The sequence below is a fragment of the Xenopus laevis genome, chromosome 7S (assembly GCF_017654675.1).
Source record: "Xenopus laevis strain J_2021 chromosome 7S, Xenopus_laevis_v10.1, whole genome shotgun sequence".
Classification (NCBI taxonomy): Eukaryota; Metazoa; Chordata; class Amphibia; order Anura; family Pipidae; genus Xenopus; species Xenopus laevis.
In genome coordinates, this window is record NC_054384.1 from 30909358 (window position 1) to 30927567 (window position 18210).

Below are 18210 nucleotides of genomic sequence, written 5' to 3' on the forward strand. Positions count from 1 at the left end.
TCCAAACTTTTTTAAAAAATGCAGTAAATTATATCACAAATTTTCCCCATAGGTGTAGGTGGGATTTATTATACAGGGTGTGCTTAGGATTGCAATACCTACTTCTAGTATATTTAGATTTAGAAACAGTCCCAATCACTGGGGGTGTATACTTTGCATAGATCATTAGTCACCAGTGCTGCACCATGTGATGAACTAACAGTGACATAGGACAAAGGCTTCAGAGGAGGTTGGAATCAACTAAAAAAGTCAGATGACATCATACCGGTGTGCCTCATGAGGGAACACGCTGTTGTTTTAGACTTTAGACTTTAAACAATGGGGGCACCAAAGGGAAACAATATATGTAAGCACTACCAAAATGTATGGGGCACATTTACTATGGGTCGAATATCAAGGGTTATTTAACCCTCGATATTCGACCATCGAAGTTAAATCCTTTGACTTCGAATATCGAAGTCGAAGGATTTACAGCAATTCGTTCGATCGAAGGAAAAATCAGATCGAACGATTCGAAGGATTTTAATCCATCGATCGATCAATTTCCCTTCGATCACAAATTGCTAGGAAAGCCTTTAGGGACCTTCCCCATAGGCTAACATTGGTGCTCGGTAGGTTTTAGGTGGCGAAGTAGGTGGTCGAAGTTTTTTTTAAAGAGACAGTACATTGACTTTCGAATGGTATTTATCAAAGGATGAACTTCACCCATTGATAAATACTCTTTTAAAAATCCCATAGAAATTAATGGAGAGTGGCGGAATTTCACTCTAGAAGACTGTGGTGATTTCTAACTTCACTCTTTGATAAATGTACCCCTAGATGTTCCATAGCAGTAACAGCAGGAAGAGATTGATTGCAGCACTACCATGGAAATAAGTAAAGCAACTTAGATTTCTAAACGTTTATAAGTGCCCTGCCAACGCCCCACATGGTGAACCAACAGTGACATACAGTATGGTCTATGCAAAGTATTCGCTCTACGGTGATAGGAGCAGTTTCTAAATAGTCTAAACATTTTAAAGGAGGTATCACAATCCCTGTAAAATAAATCTCACAGCTATGATGAAAAAAGAACATTTGCGATACAAAACGCACTGGCTTGTATTGCTTAAAGTGTGTGTACAATTAATTGAGAAAGAGATTTTAGGCCAGAAAAAAAATGAGAATTCTAGTAACTCTGAACAGTTCTGTTTTTGCCAAATGTCCTTAAAACCCTCAAAAAGTCTCAAGTTCGTGTTTTGTTGTTTGATATAATCTGATGCTGATCTTGCTTACTATGGAATGTTATATAATTGGTTAGATTGGTGGTTGTATTGCAGGAGGGATCATTGTTTTGTTACATTTCGTCTGACCTTTAGAATGCTGAAATCTGGCCGTTCAGATTGTTGTAGGTAGGGGACAAAGATTTTTTGACTAAAAGTAGTTTTCCGGATGAGAGAATGGTGTCTTAAATGTTTTGTAGCATTCCATGTCAATATGGCTACATAAAATAACACTACAGATAGGGGACATTGCACCAGCAGGCTGGTTTTTTTTAACAGAAAATATTAGTTGACTTCATAGATGAGAGAATTCTCTACGAGATATTCCTTTGCATTTATTTATACTGTGTCTGATGCAATCAAATATAACTTCTTGTTCGATATGTGCCTTTAATACATCTCTGGCTGAAGGTTTGTAAAGAAATGCATGGATTCCTCGGATTACACTGATAGTTTCCTTGACCTTTTGTGAAATACTAACCACCTCCATTAGGGATTACACATGTCTCACGATGATTGAAGTAAATCGCAGATGCTTCAGCAAATCTTACAATTTCCCATTTCAAGAAATGATGCGAAGCACAACAATGTACATAGCTGGGTCTAGGACAAATTAATAACCTACACTTTTTACGTTGCTTAGGGTGAAATGTGTAAAGAGGAACTATTCTGAAAATAAAAATCTAATATGAGCTTCATCATAACAGGGAAATAAGACACTTTCTTAATATTATCACTTACAAATTAGGTACTGTTTTTAAAGGAAAATCATAAATGCCCCTCCCCATAAAAACAATTGTAAGCAATAATAAATAGTGTATGCTGCTGGTTTCACTCTGGGCTAAAATGAACATTATCTGTGAAAATGGCCCTTTAATGGAGCTTCTTATAGATCTGCTACAATCCTTGTTCACGCTATAAATGAGAGGTGGGTGTGTCATATTTGTCCCTGCAAGAGCACTGTAGGAGGGGGATAGTCAATCCCATAAGCAAAGACAGGATTCAGTTCCCAGGTAATCTGAGTGCCATTGGCTCCCCTGCAGCCTGGCAAAAGAGGCAGCATGAACTGCAATAAATCAACCCAAAATATTATATTTTTAAGCACATTCTTCTAAATTTTAGAGTGTGATGCACTGGCATATTCTTATTTTTTACACAATATGTCTACTTTAGAATATCTGGGAAATATTAGATAATGCATGCAAAAGTGGGAATTTTGGCTGACATTCAGGTCAAACACATAAATTGTTATGTGTTCCCTTGTGTGTCTGGACGAATACCTGTCTTTAAAAATAACTGAATCAGACACAGCGTCTTTGTGTAGAGAGACAGAGGGTTAGAGTAATTATTTCTGAAATGGAAAGAATTCAACTGGTTTTATTTAGAAACTTTTTTATTTTCATGTGACAAAGCTTAGTTTACGGGGGAAAATTCATCAAGGGTCGAATATCGAGGGTTATGAAATGGGAATGGGAATGAATGGGAATGAAAATCCTTCGACTTCGAAGTCGAAGGATTTTGCGCAAATACTGCGATCGAACGATTAAATCCTTTGAATCGAACGATTCGAAGGATTTTAATCCAACGATCGAAGGATTATCCTTCGACCAACAAAAACTTAGCCAAGCCTATGGGGACCTTCCCCATAGGCTAACATTGGGTTCGGTAGCTTTTAGGTGGCGAACTAGGGGGTCGAAGTTTATTCTTAAAGAGACAGTACTTTGACTATCGAATGGTTGAATAGTCGAACGATTTTTAGTTTGAATCCTTCGATTCGAAGTCAAAGTTGAAGGTCGAAGTAGCCCATTCGATGGTCGAAGTAGCCAAAAAAACTCTTCGAAATTCGAAGTTTTTTTTCTTCTATTCCTTTACTCGAAGTTAATGAATTGGCCCCTACATTTTAATGGTAATGATAGTTCCCTTTAAAGCTGATAATAGTTGGAAAGTAGATTCTAGAACAGCCAGGTACTAAGCTATAGCTTTACTTTATATGATACACTTTTCATTTACAAGCCACAAATAGCTACATATTAAAATGTTTTCAACCTTTAAACAACTGATTTAAATTGCTTTCAGCCTGCTTAGATAATAGAGAGGCCAATGCTCATGCACATCTCCTGCATCAGCTATGTAAATATAAGCTAATATATATAAGCTAAATAAAGCACTGCAACTGAAATGTAATTCGAATTTTATTATTATCAATACAGAATATAAAATCATATATTTTAGTATGAAAGAATAAGAGAAGACTTCCAGTCATGGAGTCGTTCTGCGTAAAAAAAGAAATCTGTCACTTTGGGGTCCGTTTACTAAAGTGCGTTAAAAATATTCTCACAATATATAGACAGAATTTTCGCCAAATATGTTATCGCCAGTTTACTAACCTGCGGTAAATATAAATTTGCGAATTTTCATGCGCAAGAATAATTGTTTGCCAGTTATCGCATTCGCAGAAAATAACGCTACGTACACATTAACAGCCGGTTTACTAAACAGCGAAATGTGCTAAAGACAAAATTAACTCCAGAATGTAGTGGCCAAAAGTATTTACTTTGCCAGAAAACTCTCAAGGGGCAGGAAATATCCCATAATACTGTTTTTTTACCCATCATTCTTTGCTGACAGGTGAGAGATCTGTAGCTATTGCTGACAGGATGTTTTGGCTTCTGCTTCTATCAGCTGCAACAGCAGCAGTTTCGGCTCAGAGGCGTATTATTGGCAGCGGCATCACAGTCCAAGTATCCGTCAACCTCTAAGCTTTTTTGGTTTCATTGTGATTGGCTTCATTAAACTGTGCATTTCTGTGAAGCAAAGAGATTGACTGGTATGATTTCTTGTTCATATGATTCTATTGGCAGAAGGGTTTATATGATGCAGACATGTTTGATTGGTGTTACTCTGGTAATGTTGTTGGATGGTATAATCATCAGTCAATAAAGTTTGAGTTTTGAAGATGCATTTCTGGCCATAAATTTCACAGTAAAAATTGCCATATTAACCAATAACCAACGCAATGACTTCTGAGCGCATCGCTGTTTAGTAAACTTAGTTCTGGCGTAAAATTCTGGCAGCGATAACATGCGGAAATTTAAAGTCAGATTTACCGCACTTTAGTAAATGGACCCCTTTATTTGAGAAAAGTACATTGAAAAGGGATGGTGTTAAATTCAATGAGTCACGTCTTTGAACGGTATCTCTTAGCAATTTCTTGGATATTGTGTTCAAGCGTCCAAGCTTTTTTGATTAGTTTATCTGTGATTGGTTACAAAACTACGATTTCTTTGTTGATAAAATATGGATTGGGATGTTTGGTCGAGGTTAGGATCCTTTTTATGTTTCGCATCAGATGTGGTGGAAATGTGTTCAGTTAATAAAGCGAGTCAGTTTGTACAAAACAAAGTTTATATCTCACTAAAGCAGGAAGATATAAAATGAGATTGTTAGGGAAGACAGATATAACATCAAAAGAAAGTATTTTTTTCCCCAATGCATTTTATATTGAATTAAATCAAATGTTCATAGCTTTATAAGAGTCAGTGCTATTTACTTTTGAAAGGAATCTGAGATGGTGTTGTTGTTGTTTGGATAAATATGTGGTTTAATTGCCATTCATTTTTATAATTTCTGAGTCATATAGTTTCTTCTGCCTCTTTTCAGCTTTGAAATGGGGGTCACTGCCCCCAAAAAGGCTCTATTGTTCTTTGGAGCTACAGTTTTATCATTATTGTTATTTGTTATTACGTATCCTTCTATTCAGGCTCTCTCCTAGTCATCTTCCATTCTCTCATTCAAACTGCTTTGTTGCTATGTTGCTTTGGGGCTATTCTCATTTTGGCAGGTGTATCCGCTACTTGTAGTTTCCTTTTCTGCCTTTTTGTACCTAAGGGTGGTATGTATATCAGCATCATGTGAAATGTTTCTTGTTCTTGTAAACATTATGCTTTTTGTTTGGTTGTTCTTTTTAACTAGTAAAACATATTTCAATCTTACCACCTGAGTCTAAAGATTCGTGTTTGAGTGTGCAGACCTGATTTTTTGTATGTGTTATATTTGGTTGCTCTGTAGGGGCGACTTAAAGGTTATCTTGCACCTCCCACTGCATTTTTTCTCTTGTATATTTTGAATTAGGTGTGCCCTCCATTTATCTGTATTTTCATGCTTTGTTGCTATCAACCAGGTAGGTCGTAAAAAAAATGGGAGAGATGCTAAACAATAAGCTAAATCATTCAAAAACATAAAAAAATAAAACGAAGACCAAAAAACTGCCCACTTTAAAATGAACACGGGCATGTAAATCAATCAAATTCACAATTTAAAGCATTCTACATCTGTCAGTGGCGTAACTAAAGTTTGGGAGGCCCCCCTGCAGACAAACATGGGGGCTCCCTCCCCCTCGGAGAACTAATAATACTAATAATACACATGCTAGCCAATATACCCGCCAACATTTTGGAAACACAAAGAGGGATAAAAAGATTTGCTGCGCCTAGCGTGGTGAAATTTGTTTGACCACGCCCATTTTGGTGTCCACCCCCTAATTACCATGTCCATTTTACAAAATTTGCCAATTTATGAAAGTATGAACACATTTTTATTTTTATATGTTCAAACACGATTTTCCTGAAGTCCAGCAGGGAGTAGGCACAAAACAGCTGCATCCTACATAGAAACCAGGGCCCTAAGGACATGATCTGCCTTCCCACACTTCCCCTCCCCTGTGTCTCTCTCTCCCGGTTGCTTGCTTCCAATCCCCTGGCCCCAACCCCCTGTGGTAGCAGCAGCGAGAGACCAGCGGTGTCGAGCTGTTGCGACAGCCGGAAAAGGTCTCCTCGGATCCCGGCAGCAGTTGGGGCCCTTCAGAACTCGAGCCCCCCGCATTGTGGGGTCTGCGGGGCCTTAGTTACTCCACTGACATCTTTATTTGTTTACTCATGAACACTGGGGGGAAAAAGGTGCCCTCTATAATTTCTTGCACTGTAGGTGGAATATATATGTAGATCAGATCAGCTACATACCCTATCATAACAATAGTCCAATATGTTATAAGTAAGTGGATTATAAACACAAACCTTCAAGATGAGTGTGGTGAAGAATTTGCTTGCAACAGCTTTTATTTCATCGTTGGCCAGGTTGATGGAATGATTGTTCTGTGCAACTGACTTCATAACTACATACAGGCCAATTGGAAAGGCATTCAGGGAACAGCCTGTCAGATCTGCAAAAGAGAAATCCAAATATCAGTAATGGCACATACGATTTTCTCTGTAATACTAACATATACAATGTTTATTAAATTAACAATTTACTATAAATATTAACACAAAAGGGGTCATTTATTTATCCCTGGGGCACAAGTGCTAGAACATTAAAGAGAACAAGCGTGCACCCCATATTGTTTAAAAATCCAGTGCTAGGTGCAGCGAACTGTTCCTTAAAGGGGAACAGCACAAAAACATAACTTAAGCTTTTTGAAAAGTAAACATAATTTCAACTTTGCAGTATACATCAATTAAAAAATATGCAGACTTTTCATGATTTTTAATGGTTTGGAACAGTTCCCTAAGCATAGCCTATCCCTGCTATCCTGTTGATCTCTCTGCCTGCATTCTCCAAAACCCACAATTCCCTGCACATATGATTTCAATAAGGAATGGAACATCACAGTGCAATGCATTGTGGGTTATGTAGTTCCTTCATGCTGTCTGTAAGCTGTGGAGAAGTTGTTACAATTTGTAACATCAATGTTTAGTCCCTTCTTCCCTGCCAGGATTTCAAATGATGCAGAAAGAGAAGAACTGCTAAACAGCTGGATTTCAGCATAGATAATGGCATTTATTCATACTTTTTGAAGAAATAGGTATCTGTGATGGATATATTAGGGATTTCTGTGTTATGTTCTGTGTTTATCAAATTTTGGTTTTAAAGCCATGGTTACCCTTTAATTTCAGTTAGGGTGTGGTATCAGCCCCCTTACACTGTTCCTCCCCCTTACTAATACAGTGCTGACTAAAGTAGTCAATGCCGTATCTCCACCACTACATACTAGGGGGCAGATTTATCAAGGGTCGAATTTCGAAGTAGAAAATACTTCGAAATTCGACCATCGAATTTAAATACTTTGAATTCGAATATCGAATTCGAACTTTTTTCATTGAATTTGGATATTCTGCCGTCGAAGCAAAATTGAACGATTCAAACTATTTTATCGTACGATCGAACGATTTTACTTCGACTTCAAAAAACTTAGAAAAAAGCTGTAGAAGGTCTTCATAGGCTAACATAGCACTTCGGCTGGTTTAATCTGGCAAAGTATTGAAGTCAAAGTTTTTTTTAAAGAGACAGTACTTCGATTATCGAATGGTCGAATATTCTAACTATTTTACTCAAAGTCGTAGTATCCTATTCGATGGTCGAAGTATCCAAAAAATGACTTAAAATTTCGAATTTTTTTACTTCGAAAATTCCCTCGAATTCAATTCTACCCTTGATAAATCTGCCTCTAAGTGTTTCTTAGAGACTGATCATTCTTGGTCCATCCGGGTAATTATTATATTATAATCGAATACTGTCAATATAGATACATTTGCATGCTAAAAGTATCTACTGTATGTCAAAATGTATAAATGCAAGAAATTTCATAAACCTGTATCAGAGTGTACAAAAACCATATATACTTGGCTTCCAGTCCCACCAATCATCTACTTGTACTGTAAAACACATTTTATATTTGTGTGAAATGTTCTTACTTCTATATCTTACAACATTCATTTAATTTTTTCTCTTGAGAGTCAGAGGCAGTTATAGCGCTCCAAAACATTAGAGATTGATTTTTTAATCCACACCCAAGGGCTATCAATAAATATTGGGTTAAGAAAGGGCACTCGATGGATGTTACAGTTACACAAAAAAATATCTCAGCAAATGCTGGGGGGGGCATTCTCTGGTAACAGACAGTAAAGGAGCAGCGCTGAGTCTGACTCAATAAATAACAGACAAAATAAATTATAACAGATGACACAAAGATGAACTCAAAATTAAATAAATGGCTTGGCTGTAGCATTAAACTGAATGCAAATCACATTGTCATAGGGATTGCTCTGATGGAAAGCAAACAAAGTACACTGCACATCTGATTTAATATTTCAAAAATAAAAAAAATATTTTCAAGTTCTAAAATATTCATAGAAACAATATTTCAAATAAAGACATTTAATGAAAAAATAAAGAACAGGATATGTCTTCACGCCTCCTGTGTGACTGTATGTATATCTTATGAAGCAGATCACGCAAACCAGCTTTTGTCTATTCAATGCCCTGGTGCTGCTCCACTGACCTTTAAGAGTGGCTGCACTAAGTAAAGTATGTTTTAACTTGTGCAAAAACAAATGCATTTGTATTACACATGTCTATTGCAGATGAAGATTTGTTGATAAGCACGGAGCATTACTTTATACACTGTAAAATAATGTAAATGTGCACATCTTCATGAAAATACTATGCTCCTTCGCTATCCACAAGGAGTTACACTTGCCTTCTTAGACTTAATGCAGTTCAAAAGTCAAGACTAGGCTTTTTCACAGTTTCAAGGTTCAGCGGGGTGAGTGTAAGCAAAAACTGTACATTTTTTAAGATCATTGCAACTTCAATTAGGCTCCTTTTTAAAAGCGTGATTTGCAACCCTCCAAGCAGGAATGTGGGTCACAAAACATGACACTTATCCATTCATTGCAGCAGAAGAGTATATCAAGGCTCCAAATCCTAGAAGACCCAAGTACAATGAATAGAGACTTCAAATATGGTAGTTCAATCAGGGTATTTAAAGGGATCCCATTCACTCATTGCCTGTGATAGGTTTATCCTGTGGTGCTTTTGAGCCTTGTGTTATCTGTTCGATCCTCTACCTGATTCTGATTGATTCCTGTTGTGACCCCTGCCTGGCTTTTGACGACTCTACTCTCTATATCCTGACCCCTGCCTGATTACTGATTCCGATTCTGCTTAACCCTCTGATTGACTTCCTGGTTTGACCCTTGCCTGCCTGATTACGCTTATTCTGCCTAACATTTGTACTGTGACCTTCAGCCAAAGACTCTTGCTTACAGTTGTGCCCCTTTGTCTGTCCAGAACCCTTCATCTTGCACCTCTCGTATTAAGACCTGGCGGCATCTGAGTAGCTGAGGGCTCCTCCCGAAGCCAAAGGCGGCTGCTACAGGCAGAAGCATGAGCCGAGACCAGGGTGCTTGGCATCGGTTCTGGGTTTAGGGTGCCGACCGTTACAAGACAACGTCCAAGTAAATTCTATAGTCTGAGCCAGTGCGTAGTGTATGTAACAAAACTTCTTACTGAAAAAGCTATGTTTGCTCTAAAACAGTGGCATAACTAGATGTTACTGGGCCCCACAGGAAATTCATTTTAGGGCCCCAAATATATCCAGAAGTTGTGATGTTCTACCAATAGATATTGAAATTGCTCATTATACCTTTTTATGTTCTTGACAATATAAGCGAAAATATCTAGGACAAACAAAACTTTATCGGCATGAAATTAGGTGAGAAAAATTGCAAACAGCTTTTGATATCCTCTATGGAATTCAGGATTATAAATACATTACTATAATATTAATACACATGTAATAATGCCAGTAAAGCTGCTCAGCTCCATTCATGTGACCATAACCCTCTCCGAGGAAGCAGAATCTAAATACAAAAGTATGTGAAAACGTAACATTATACTGCAATTCATTTTATATATTTAACAGCTGAGACCAGTGCTCAGGTTCAAGCGCAAAATTTTGAATCTAATGTTTTTAGTTTAAAATTGTATCTCTATGTGCCAACTAATACAGTATATGCTGGCTGCTGACTGATCTGGGTGGTTAGAGCAGTAACAAATATTGCACCTTTTACATGACTCCTAAGTCCTGTACAAACTGATAATTAAACTCAATTAATTTATTAATTAATTAAACATGAAAGCCAATCAGCGTGAGCAGTAAATTCCTTTCAGTTTCTATTCAGAACTTTCTAGATGTCGCTGCACAATCTGTGGCACTTGCATTTCATGCCAGCAAAATCACTGCAGAAATAGTCAACGAACACTCAATTAACCTCAAACTTGCCAGTAAGATTGCTGCAGAAATGGCAAATGAGCACTCCATAAACCCCAGACTTGCCAGTAAGATCACTGCAGAAAGCGGCTATGAGCACTCCATTAACCCCAGATTTGCCAGTAAGATCACTGCCAAAATGTCAATAAAAATTCCATTAACCTCAGACTTGTGAGTAAAATCATTGCAGAAATGGATAGATTAAAACTGTTTCTTCAACCAAGCAGAATACCAGAAATGTTTCTTCTTTCCCAATGCTGCTTGTCTCTCTCTGCCTTTTCTGCATCAAAGATGGCCGGGGAGTTGCAAGCAGTGTTGGGTCACAGGTGAGGCAGTTGTTGTAAGGTCCCTGCAGTCCCCAGTGGGGCCCCTTCAGGACCCAGGTCCCCCCGCAATGCAAGGCCTGATTTAAGCCATTAGGAACTATACACCATTTTAAGGTAGATAGTAAGCAAGAAAAAAAATATATCCCTGCTAGGGACATTCAACATTCAAATAACCACTCTGTTATGCTATGAATGCAAATGGTTAAAAAGTGTATTCTGCAACATCAAACATATCTCATTTTGTTAAAATTATCTCGGCCACAGTAACTGGGACAATCACATATGAATCCTATATGTGAAGTACAATGCATACTGTATAACGATATGCCAGTCTTCAAATATTCGCTTCAAAAAGCTCTGTCCTTGAGTCTTCGCCTACACTCATTCTGCCAACAGATAAGTGGTTTGAAAATATTTCCAGATTTCAGAATAAGCTGCAGGCTCAAAGTAAGGATTGAGGGGTCAAATAACATCGTTTAAACATAAAGGGAGATATTTTGTTATTTAAAGATAAAGAAAGAAAAACGATTAACCTGAGATACAACGAAAGCAACCATATTACTGCCGCACTTAGAACATCTAAGTCACCATCACTGTAAAATGCTGCACCGTAAAAGGAATGCCAAAGGGCATAATTATTTTATTTGTGCTTTCTTGTTGGTTATCAGCAACATACAGAGGGCAGAACAGAGGGAGACAAGTGAAGAGATAAAGAGTAACAATAAACACCACTCATATAAAGGCAGTTTCGAAATCCTGCTATTTCCATTGATTTCTAGGACATACAGAATCAGTCTGTTTGAAAAATCCTGAGTGAATTTCTTTGTCCTATGCCACAAAGCTTTGCTCAACCAATGGAATTGCAGTGGTCAGATGGGCAGGAGTGTGAATTTAGTGTGCATGGATTAAAATTAAAGGGATCCTGTCATCAGAAAACGTTTTTTTCAAAATGCATCAGTTAATAGTGCTGCTCCAGCAGAATTCTGCACTGAAATCCATTTCTCAAAAGAGCAAACATACAACAAGTTACATGTTTTGTTGCATTTGATTGTGGAATTCTTACCCATTCTGGGTGAGGAAACTGTAAGGATAAGTTTAAATTTGTTTTGATGCAGGCCTTATTTATAAAAATCCATATTTAAATAAGAAAAGTCTGACCAAACTAGAATCCATGATTGGACCTTATTTATTATTAAAAAAGAACGATTTAATCGGATTGGGGACAAACTCGACTAAAACTCAACTAAAATCGAGCGAAAATCCAAATCATGAAATATTTTCAATTGTTTTCCCTAATGGCTCATTTGTTTTTTAAGCTATTTCCCAAAAAGTCAAAATCTTTGGATTTTTAACCGAAAAGCCAGAAATACTTGAATTTTCTGGATAATTCCAGGGCAGACAACAAAAACATCTAAATAGGATAGGGACCTCTTCCATTGACTTATATACAACCTTGGCAGGTCTGAGATGGAGGATTTTTGGATTCAGACTTTTTCCATCCTCTAAATATAATATAAATGTAAAAAATTTGAGTTTTTTTCAACTAAAAATTCAGATTTTATAGAAAAAACTAATATTTTTCAGACTGTAATAAATATGTGTAACCTTAATGTGAGATTAAATTTGATTTAAGACAAGGGGCCTTAAATTGCAGGCCTAATTTAGCTATATTCAGTCAAGATGAAAGTTGTTTACAAGTAGAAACTTCTAAAATTATATAGAACCATTTGTTTTGCAGTGCATATGCTGAGTCAGTCATCAACACTCTACATGAACTGTGGGCATATTTATTATGCTGTGCAAAATGAAATTCGCTGAAAAAACGGTGTAAAAAGCTGTGTAAAAATGTTTTTTACACTACAAAGCCTGGCAATTCATGGTGTGTTATCCCGCCATTTTTCACATCATAATAAATAAGCCCCCTTTCACATGTTGCCTCCACATGTTGTCTCAAATATTCCAGACTAAGATTATCATCAGAGAATTTACAAACCTTGAATGTTGCAAAGCATCCATCACAGAAAATGAACTGATATCAACAAGGACACTGATTGGCTAACATTAAGTGACTTGGGGGGGGTTGGGGTTATAAATGGGCATGATAAGATATGAACTTTGGAAAACTTATATACGACCTGTATTGTACATCTGTATTCCCCACCAGTGCATTTAATTGTATCTGACTTCTCTCTCTTGAAAGAGAAGATTTGCTCCCCCAGTTTTGAATACAAAAACTATACAACTAATTGACGACATTCTACTGAATGAGATGATGATCTCTGTAGCATTCTGTGTCCAAATACAACAAAACAATATGAGACATGCAGGGGATCCATGTTTTATAACAAGAAATTCCTTGTGGATGTAGGGATAGTTCCTGACTAAGAAGATCAAAGTTCTTGCATTCTGCCATATTGTGTCTGCATAAAGAACGTAACAAGATAGATATATATCTTCTGCTATATCTCCACTTCCCAACTTAATATTGAGACTTTCTCTGCTAAAGCAGTTTTACTCAATTTCTATTATTTTCTCAATAGCAGTCTCAATAAGAAACATATTCCCCCCGTGGCAGTATTATATTCTGCCAATACACCCATTCAAGGGAGAAACTGTCTTGTTCTAGCAGCCCGTGAAGAGCCTGCTTGTTCATGAAATTCTGTCTCTCCATTCCAACATAACCACTGGAGTCAATTAATGTATTTCTTTATCTGACAAGAACATGGCCACACTGATAGGCATCAGAAAACTGCTAGTTGCTCATAACAAATGTATATTTAACCTTTCCAGATATATAAAAGTTTGAATATATTAAATGCATTTTATGTACCTGGATTTCTACTTGCTGTATTCTTGGGTAATTAAATGTTATCACAATCTGCAGAAAACGCTAAAAGTGTAAGATAACAAATGGCCAGATATTACTAGAGATGCTTAAAACTTTAGTGCAACGTGTTCCAACCCAAACACGTATTAAACACTTTGCCCTTTATTACTCTGAATTAATGTGTCTATAGAGGTTTTTATATATCCAGGTCTTGATATATATTATATAGAGATAAGCCTAAAGCAACTGGACTTTATAAGCAGTGGTGTAACAAATGGACACCGGGTTCCCCCACAAAGAAATCTTCAGAAAATGCACAACCTGCTCCTGCCTGCCCCAAACCCTCTTCCCTTACCCCCTGCTCACGCAGGAAAATTTAAAGAAGAAACAGCAGGGGAGGCGGGAATTTCAACGTACTGATAGAGGAATCTGTCTGCTTCCTCTATAGTTAAGCCACTGTTTCTGAGTAATCATGAAAACATTTAACCAATCACCTAAGCAGCTTCTTCAGCTCAACTGAGTGATAGGAAATTCCTTGGCATTTTCATTCCTTACAGTCATCATAATCCAATCCACAATGGTTTCAATGAAATGCCAATACCTGTGGTTGCAGCAAACGGGGTGATCCCAAATTTATTCAATGGTGCTATACAACACCTTTCAAACGATCAAACGTTTCGGGACCGCATGGCCCTTCCTCAGTGATACCCAACCATAGAGATTGTGCATATTTATAGACAATTAAACAGCGACCTCTAGTGGCGGTCGTTGATATAAAATGCTTAAAACAATTGTGTAACAATGTATCAATGTTCATTTTGCATCACATTTAACACAGTTAATCACTAATCAAATATTAATAGAAATACAATACCAAAAACTTTGTGTACACACGTCAATGATTTCCTGTTTCTGTTATTTTATAATTTTTGTTTCTAGTGGCAAATGTAACCCATTATTACATGACCTGAGTGCATCTCATAATACATAATATATACAGTATTTACATAATACAAGAACAATGTAATATCAAGAAAAATACTGTTACCTGTTACTCACTGACTACAGTACAGTTAATGGAGGGATGTCTATATCTCACTTCATATTGAGGGGTTTTATGTTTCTCATTCTATGGCTGTAAGGAAAACATAAGAAAGTTCAGTTCAGTCCCCAGTAACAGTTCAGTCCCCAACTTTCATTTCACTTAGGGGCTAAGGTCCCCAGCTTCCATATCCAAAAACACTCACGCTATAGTAGTTTTTTGTCAGAGTTGGTGTATTCAGATTTAACCTCTTCTAACACTTGCCACCGTAATTGTGCGACATTGTGTCTACACTCTGTCCAATGCTGTCCGACAGAGGTAATCTTTGAGTGTGCATTTCGGATGGAGCTGCGATGTTCATTTATACGTCGCCTTACCATTCTGTTTGTTTTCCCTACATACCCCTTCCCACACGGACATTTTAGATAGTATATAACATTTTTGGATAAGCATGTATGATAACCTAGTAGTTTAATTGGGGTTCCCTGTGTGGGATGTAATACAGTATCCCCCTTAATGATACTATTACAGTTCTGACATGATACATGAACAGGGAAAGGTCCCTACCACTGGTTTTCCAAGGAACCTTTGTTTAGCTATTTTAGGAGGATGTATGTCCGTGTGGACTAGATAATCACCTACATTTTTACCTCTTTTATAAGCAAACAAGGGAAACTCACTGAAGACCATGTGAGAGATCTTGTCAGATCTGCCCATTGGCAATGGACAACCTCACGGACAGGAATGCAGTCAGTGTGATGGAGGACCACATCAATTCCTTGATTCCACTGGAATTTTGAGCCTTCCGATCGACATCAGCCAAATATTGACCATGGATGACATTGAAGGCCCCCTATACGCTGGCCAATAATCAGCTGACTTTAGCTGATATTGATGGCACAATAATGCTCATTTATCAACACTGGGCAAGTTTGCCCATGGGCAGTTACCCATATCAACCAATCCCCAATGAGATTTTAAAAGCCAGCTGCAAGTATAACAATGAATGCAGCAATTTGATTGGTTGCCATGTTGCAAATTTGCCCAGTGTTGATAAATAACCCCCAATGATTCACAAAAGCAGAAATGCATCCCCACCTCAGAGCACCATGACCTGTAAAAAGGCATTCACCTTACTGAGCTTGTTGCGTTTGTACCTCTTGTTGACGAAAATACTTAAATACTGTATATATATATATATATATATATATATATATATATATATATATATATATATATATATATATATACTGTTGTTTGAAAACTGGTTATCTTAAGAAATAGGGTAAACCGACTACAAAGCAAAAGGATATTCTATTGAGGAATTCCATGCTCAGCGCAAATAAGCAGGATAAAAAAGTCTACCTTGATAAATAAAATATCCCTTTGCCAAGTGTACTGTAGGATTGGGGAATATACAGCTCTCAGCTATAGTTTACAAATCCCATTTACTAGTGGGTGGCTGATAAGAGTGACAGTTACAGAAGGCTGCCAAAACTGATCTTGCACAGTTTAGTACACTTGTGGGTAGCGGATGATTTACTAATAATGGCAGTACCCTAATTAAAAATACACAGGTACGTCTACTCAATACAATTATGCATGTAATAAGAATCTTTGCCTTTCCTTGACTGCTTTTCCAGTTAAGGCCACTACCATCACATTACTTTTTCTTTATAATATTATGTAATAGTACTCTGAATGTAAGGGTGCAGTAAAGTTTCTTGGGGTGTTTTTTCTTAATATTAAAAACTGTGGAAATATTAATATTTTTGGAAGATTTTGGAAGATCTAGTTTTTCATAAAGAAAAACTTGATTTGTACAGGGGAAGAAGTGCATTCTCCTCTTGTGACTCTATATCCATTTTAAAGGAGAACAAAAGCACAACTTACAACCCTGGGTCCTATTTGAAAGTCTCCACCTTTTGCTGAACTTGGTTAAAAAAGCAAAAAGAGTTGCTATGCAATCACCATCCCAGAGAATGTGCAATAAGACCCAGATAAACTGTTCATACTGCAGTGACAAGAGAATATAAGAATGTACATAGCAGCACAGGAAAATTGGGCAGTTTGTGAGTCCCTGATGGTGTAGTTCAGGAAAAGGATTGATGACTGCTGAAAGGGGCCACACTTTAGAACACCTTTATTACCTTACAATATCTTGCTTTCCCCTGCCAATGCTGACTGGCTATGCTTATTGGAGATATTTTTAGCTTCCCAATCTTCTTAAGTGTATTGAGACAGCTGCAGGGAAGTAAGGGAATAAATTAAACCCCATACCTTTGAAATGAAGGATCACTCACTCACTGTTGTTCTGATTATATAACAGGAGTTACAGCCATTAAAGCAGTGGATGCTGTTTCTTGTTAGCAGGCATGGAAAGACCATCAAATGCCACCCCCCCAAAAAAAAAATACATTAAAATCATGTTTCTTTATAAACTGCATTGCTTTATACATTGTATATTATTTTTTTTTCACTCACTCATCATTTTTTGATGACTGACACGCTTTAACAGGTGAATAATTCTAAATTCAGTTTTTTGACATGATATTTATTAGGCAAATGTAACATTTCTTGTAATAATAATCAATTTCAATACAAAAATATTTTTTTAATTTTACTTTCCATTCAGCACTTCCTAGATGTCACTGCTCTCCACATATTCCCCCATTCTCTTTACCATTTAATTGTGTAGCCAGGGCATGGGGTTGGACATCAGGTCCCCCATTCTGGTGCACAAACAAGATTCTGAGATGATGCAAGACGTGCCTTAATAACAGTGTGCACAAAAGTGGCTGCTGCCTGCTTGCTATAATTTTGAAATCCCAGGCTGAAGGAAGCAAGATTCAAATAATTTATATAGTGTAATTAAAGTTCATTTTGCTTGACTAATGAGATAAAATAGGATTTTGAATAATTTTTTTGGGTGACGGGTCCCCTTTAAGATAATGACGCTTAATTCCCCTTATTACATGCGCTGTTGCCAGGGCTGTGTTGCACTTCTTACAAAGCACAGGGTCATGTTCCTGACACTCTACTGATTACAATACAATAAAAATGGAACCGTAGCACCTCAACATTTAATTCATGCTCATTTCGCTTTAAAGTTGGCTTTTCTAAACTTTTTCTCTTTGTGCAGCCCCTTCCCCCAATTTTTTTTTTCCTCAGGGAAGCCTGGGTCCTAAAAGTTATGCCCTCCCCCATATTCTTGGCAGCAACTTGCCTGTTTTGATATGCTCCGTACATTTATGCTTATGGCAGTAACGCACAATGTGCCGGTTCCTCCTTTTGGTATTCTACAGTAACGCACAATCCCCATGATATCACATCTACTCTGCCTAATTTGGGTATATATTTGAATTCAAAATGAGCGAATGTCACAGAGCGTCGGCACAAGAACACATCAGCAGGAATTTGAAATCACCCAAGATGACTATAAAATGTAAATATCCAGCTGATCCTCGTTCAAATATAGGTCAAAGAGTCAGTCAGTCGGGCTTTATAAGTTACCGCCTTAGTCTGGGACGGGCAAGTCGCTAGATTTGTTTTGTATAGCCTGATCAAGTGCCTCAACTGCGCACAATGCTCATTGACAGAAAGTGAGCTCAGACGATTAACTGTAGAATTAGTATGCATCTGCA

General features: G+C 37.3%; 1 long non-coding RNA gene across 1 annotated transcript in view; it reads right to left on the reverse strand.

Annotated features, from left to right (window-relative positions):
* The window catches only part of LOC121396134, a 30780-nt gene extending 16104 nt beyond the window's left edge, over positions 1-14676 (reverse strand). Inside the window, exons 1-2 of the long non-coding RNA XR_005962851.1 lie at positions 14573-14676; positions 6335-6480 (exon numbers count right to left, since the gene is read on the reverse strand). This is a non-coding gene — a long non-coding RNA (uncharacterized LOC121396134). The remainder of the gene's footprint in view (positions 1-6334; positions 6481-14572) is intronic.
* Between the last annotated feature and the right edge of the window lie 3534 nt (positions 14677-18210).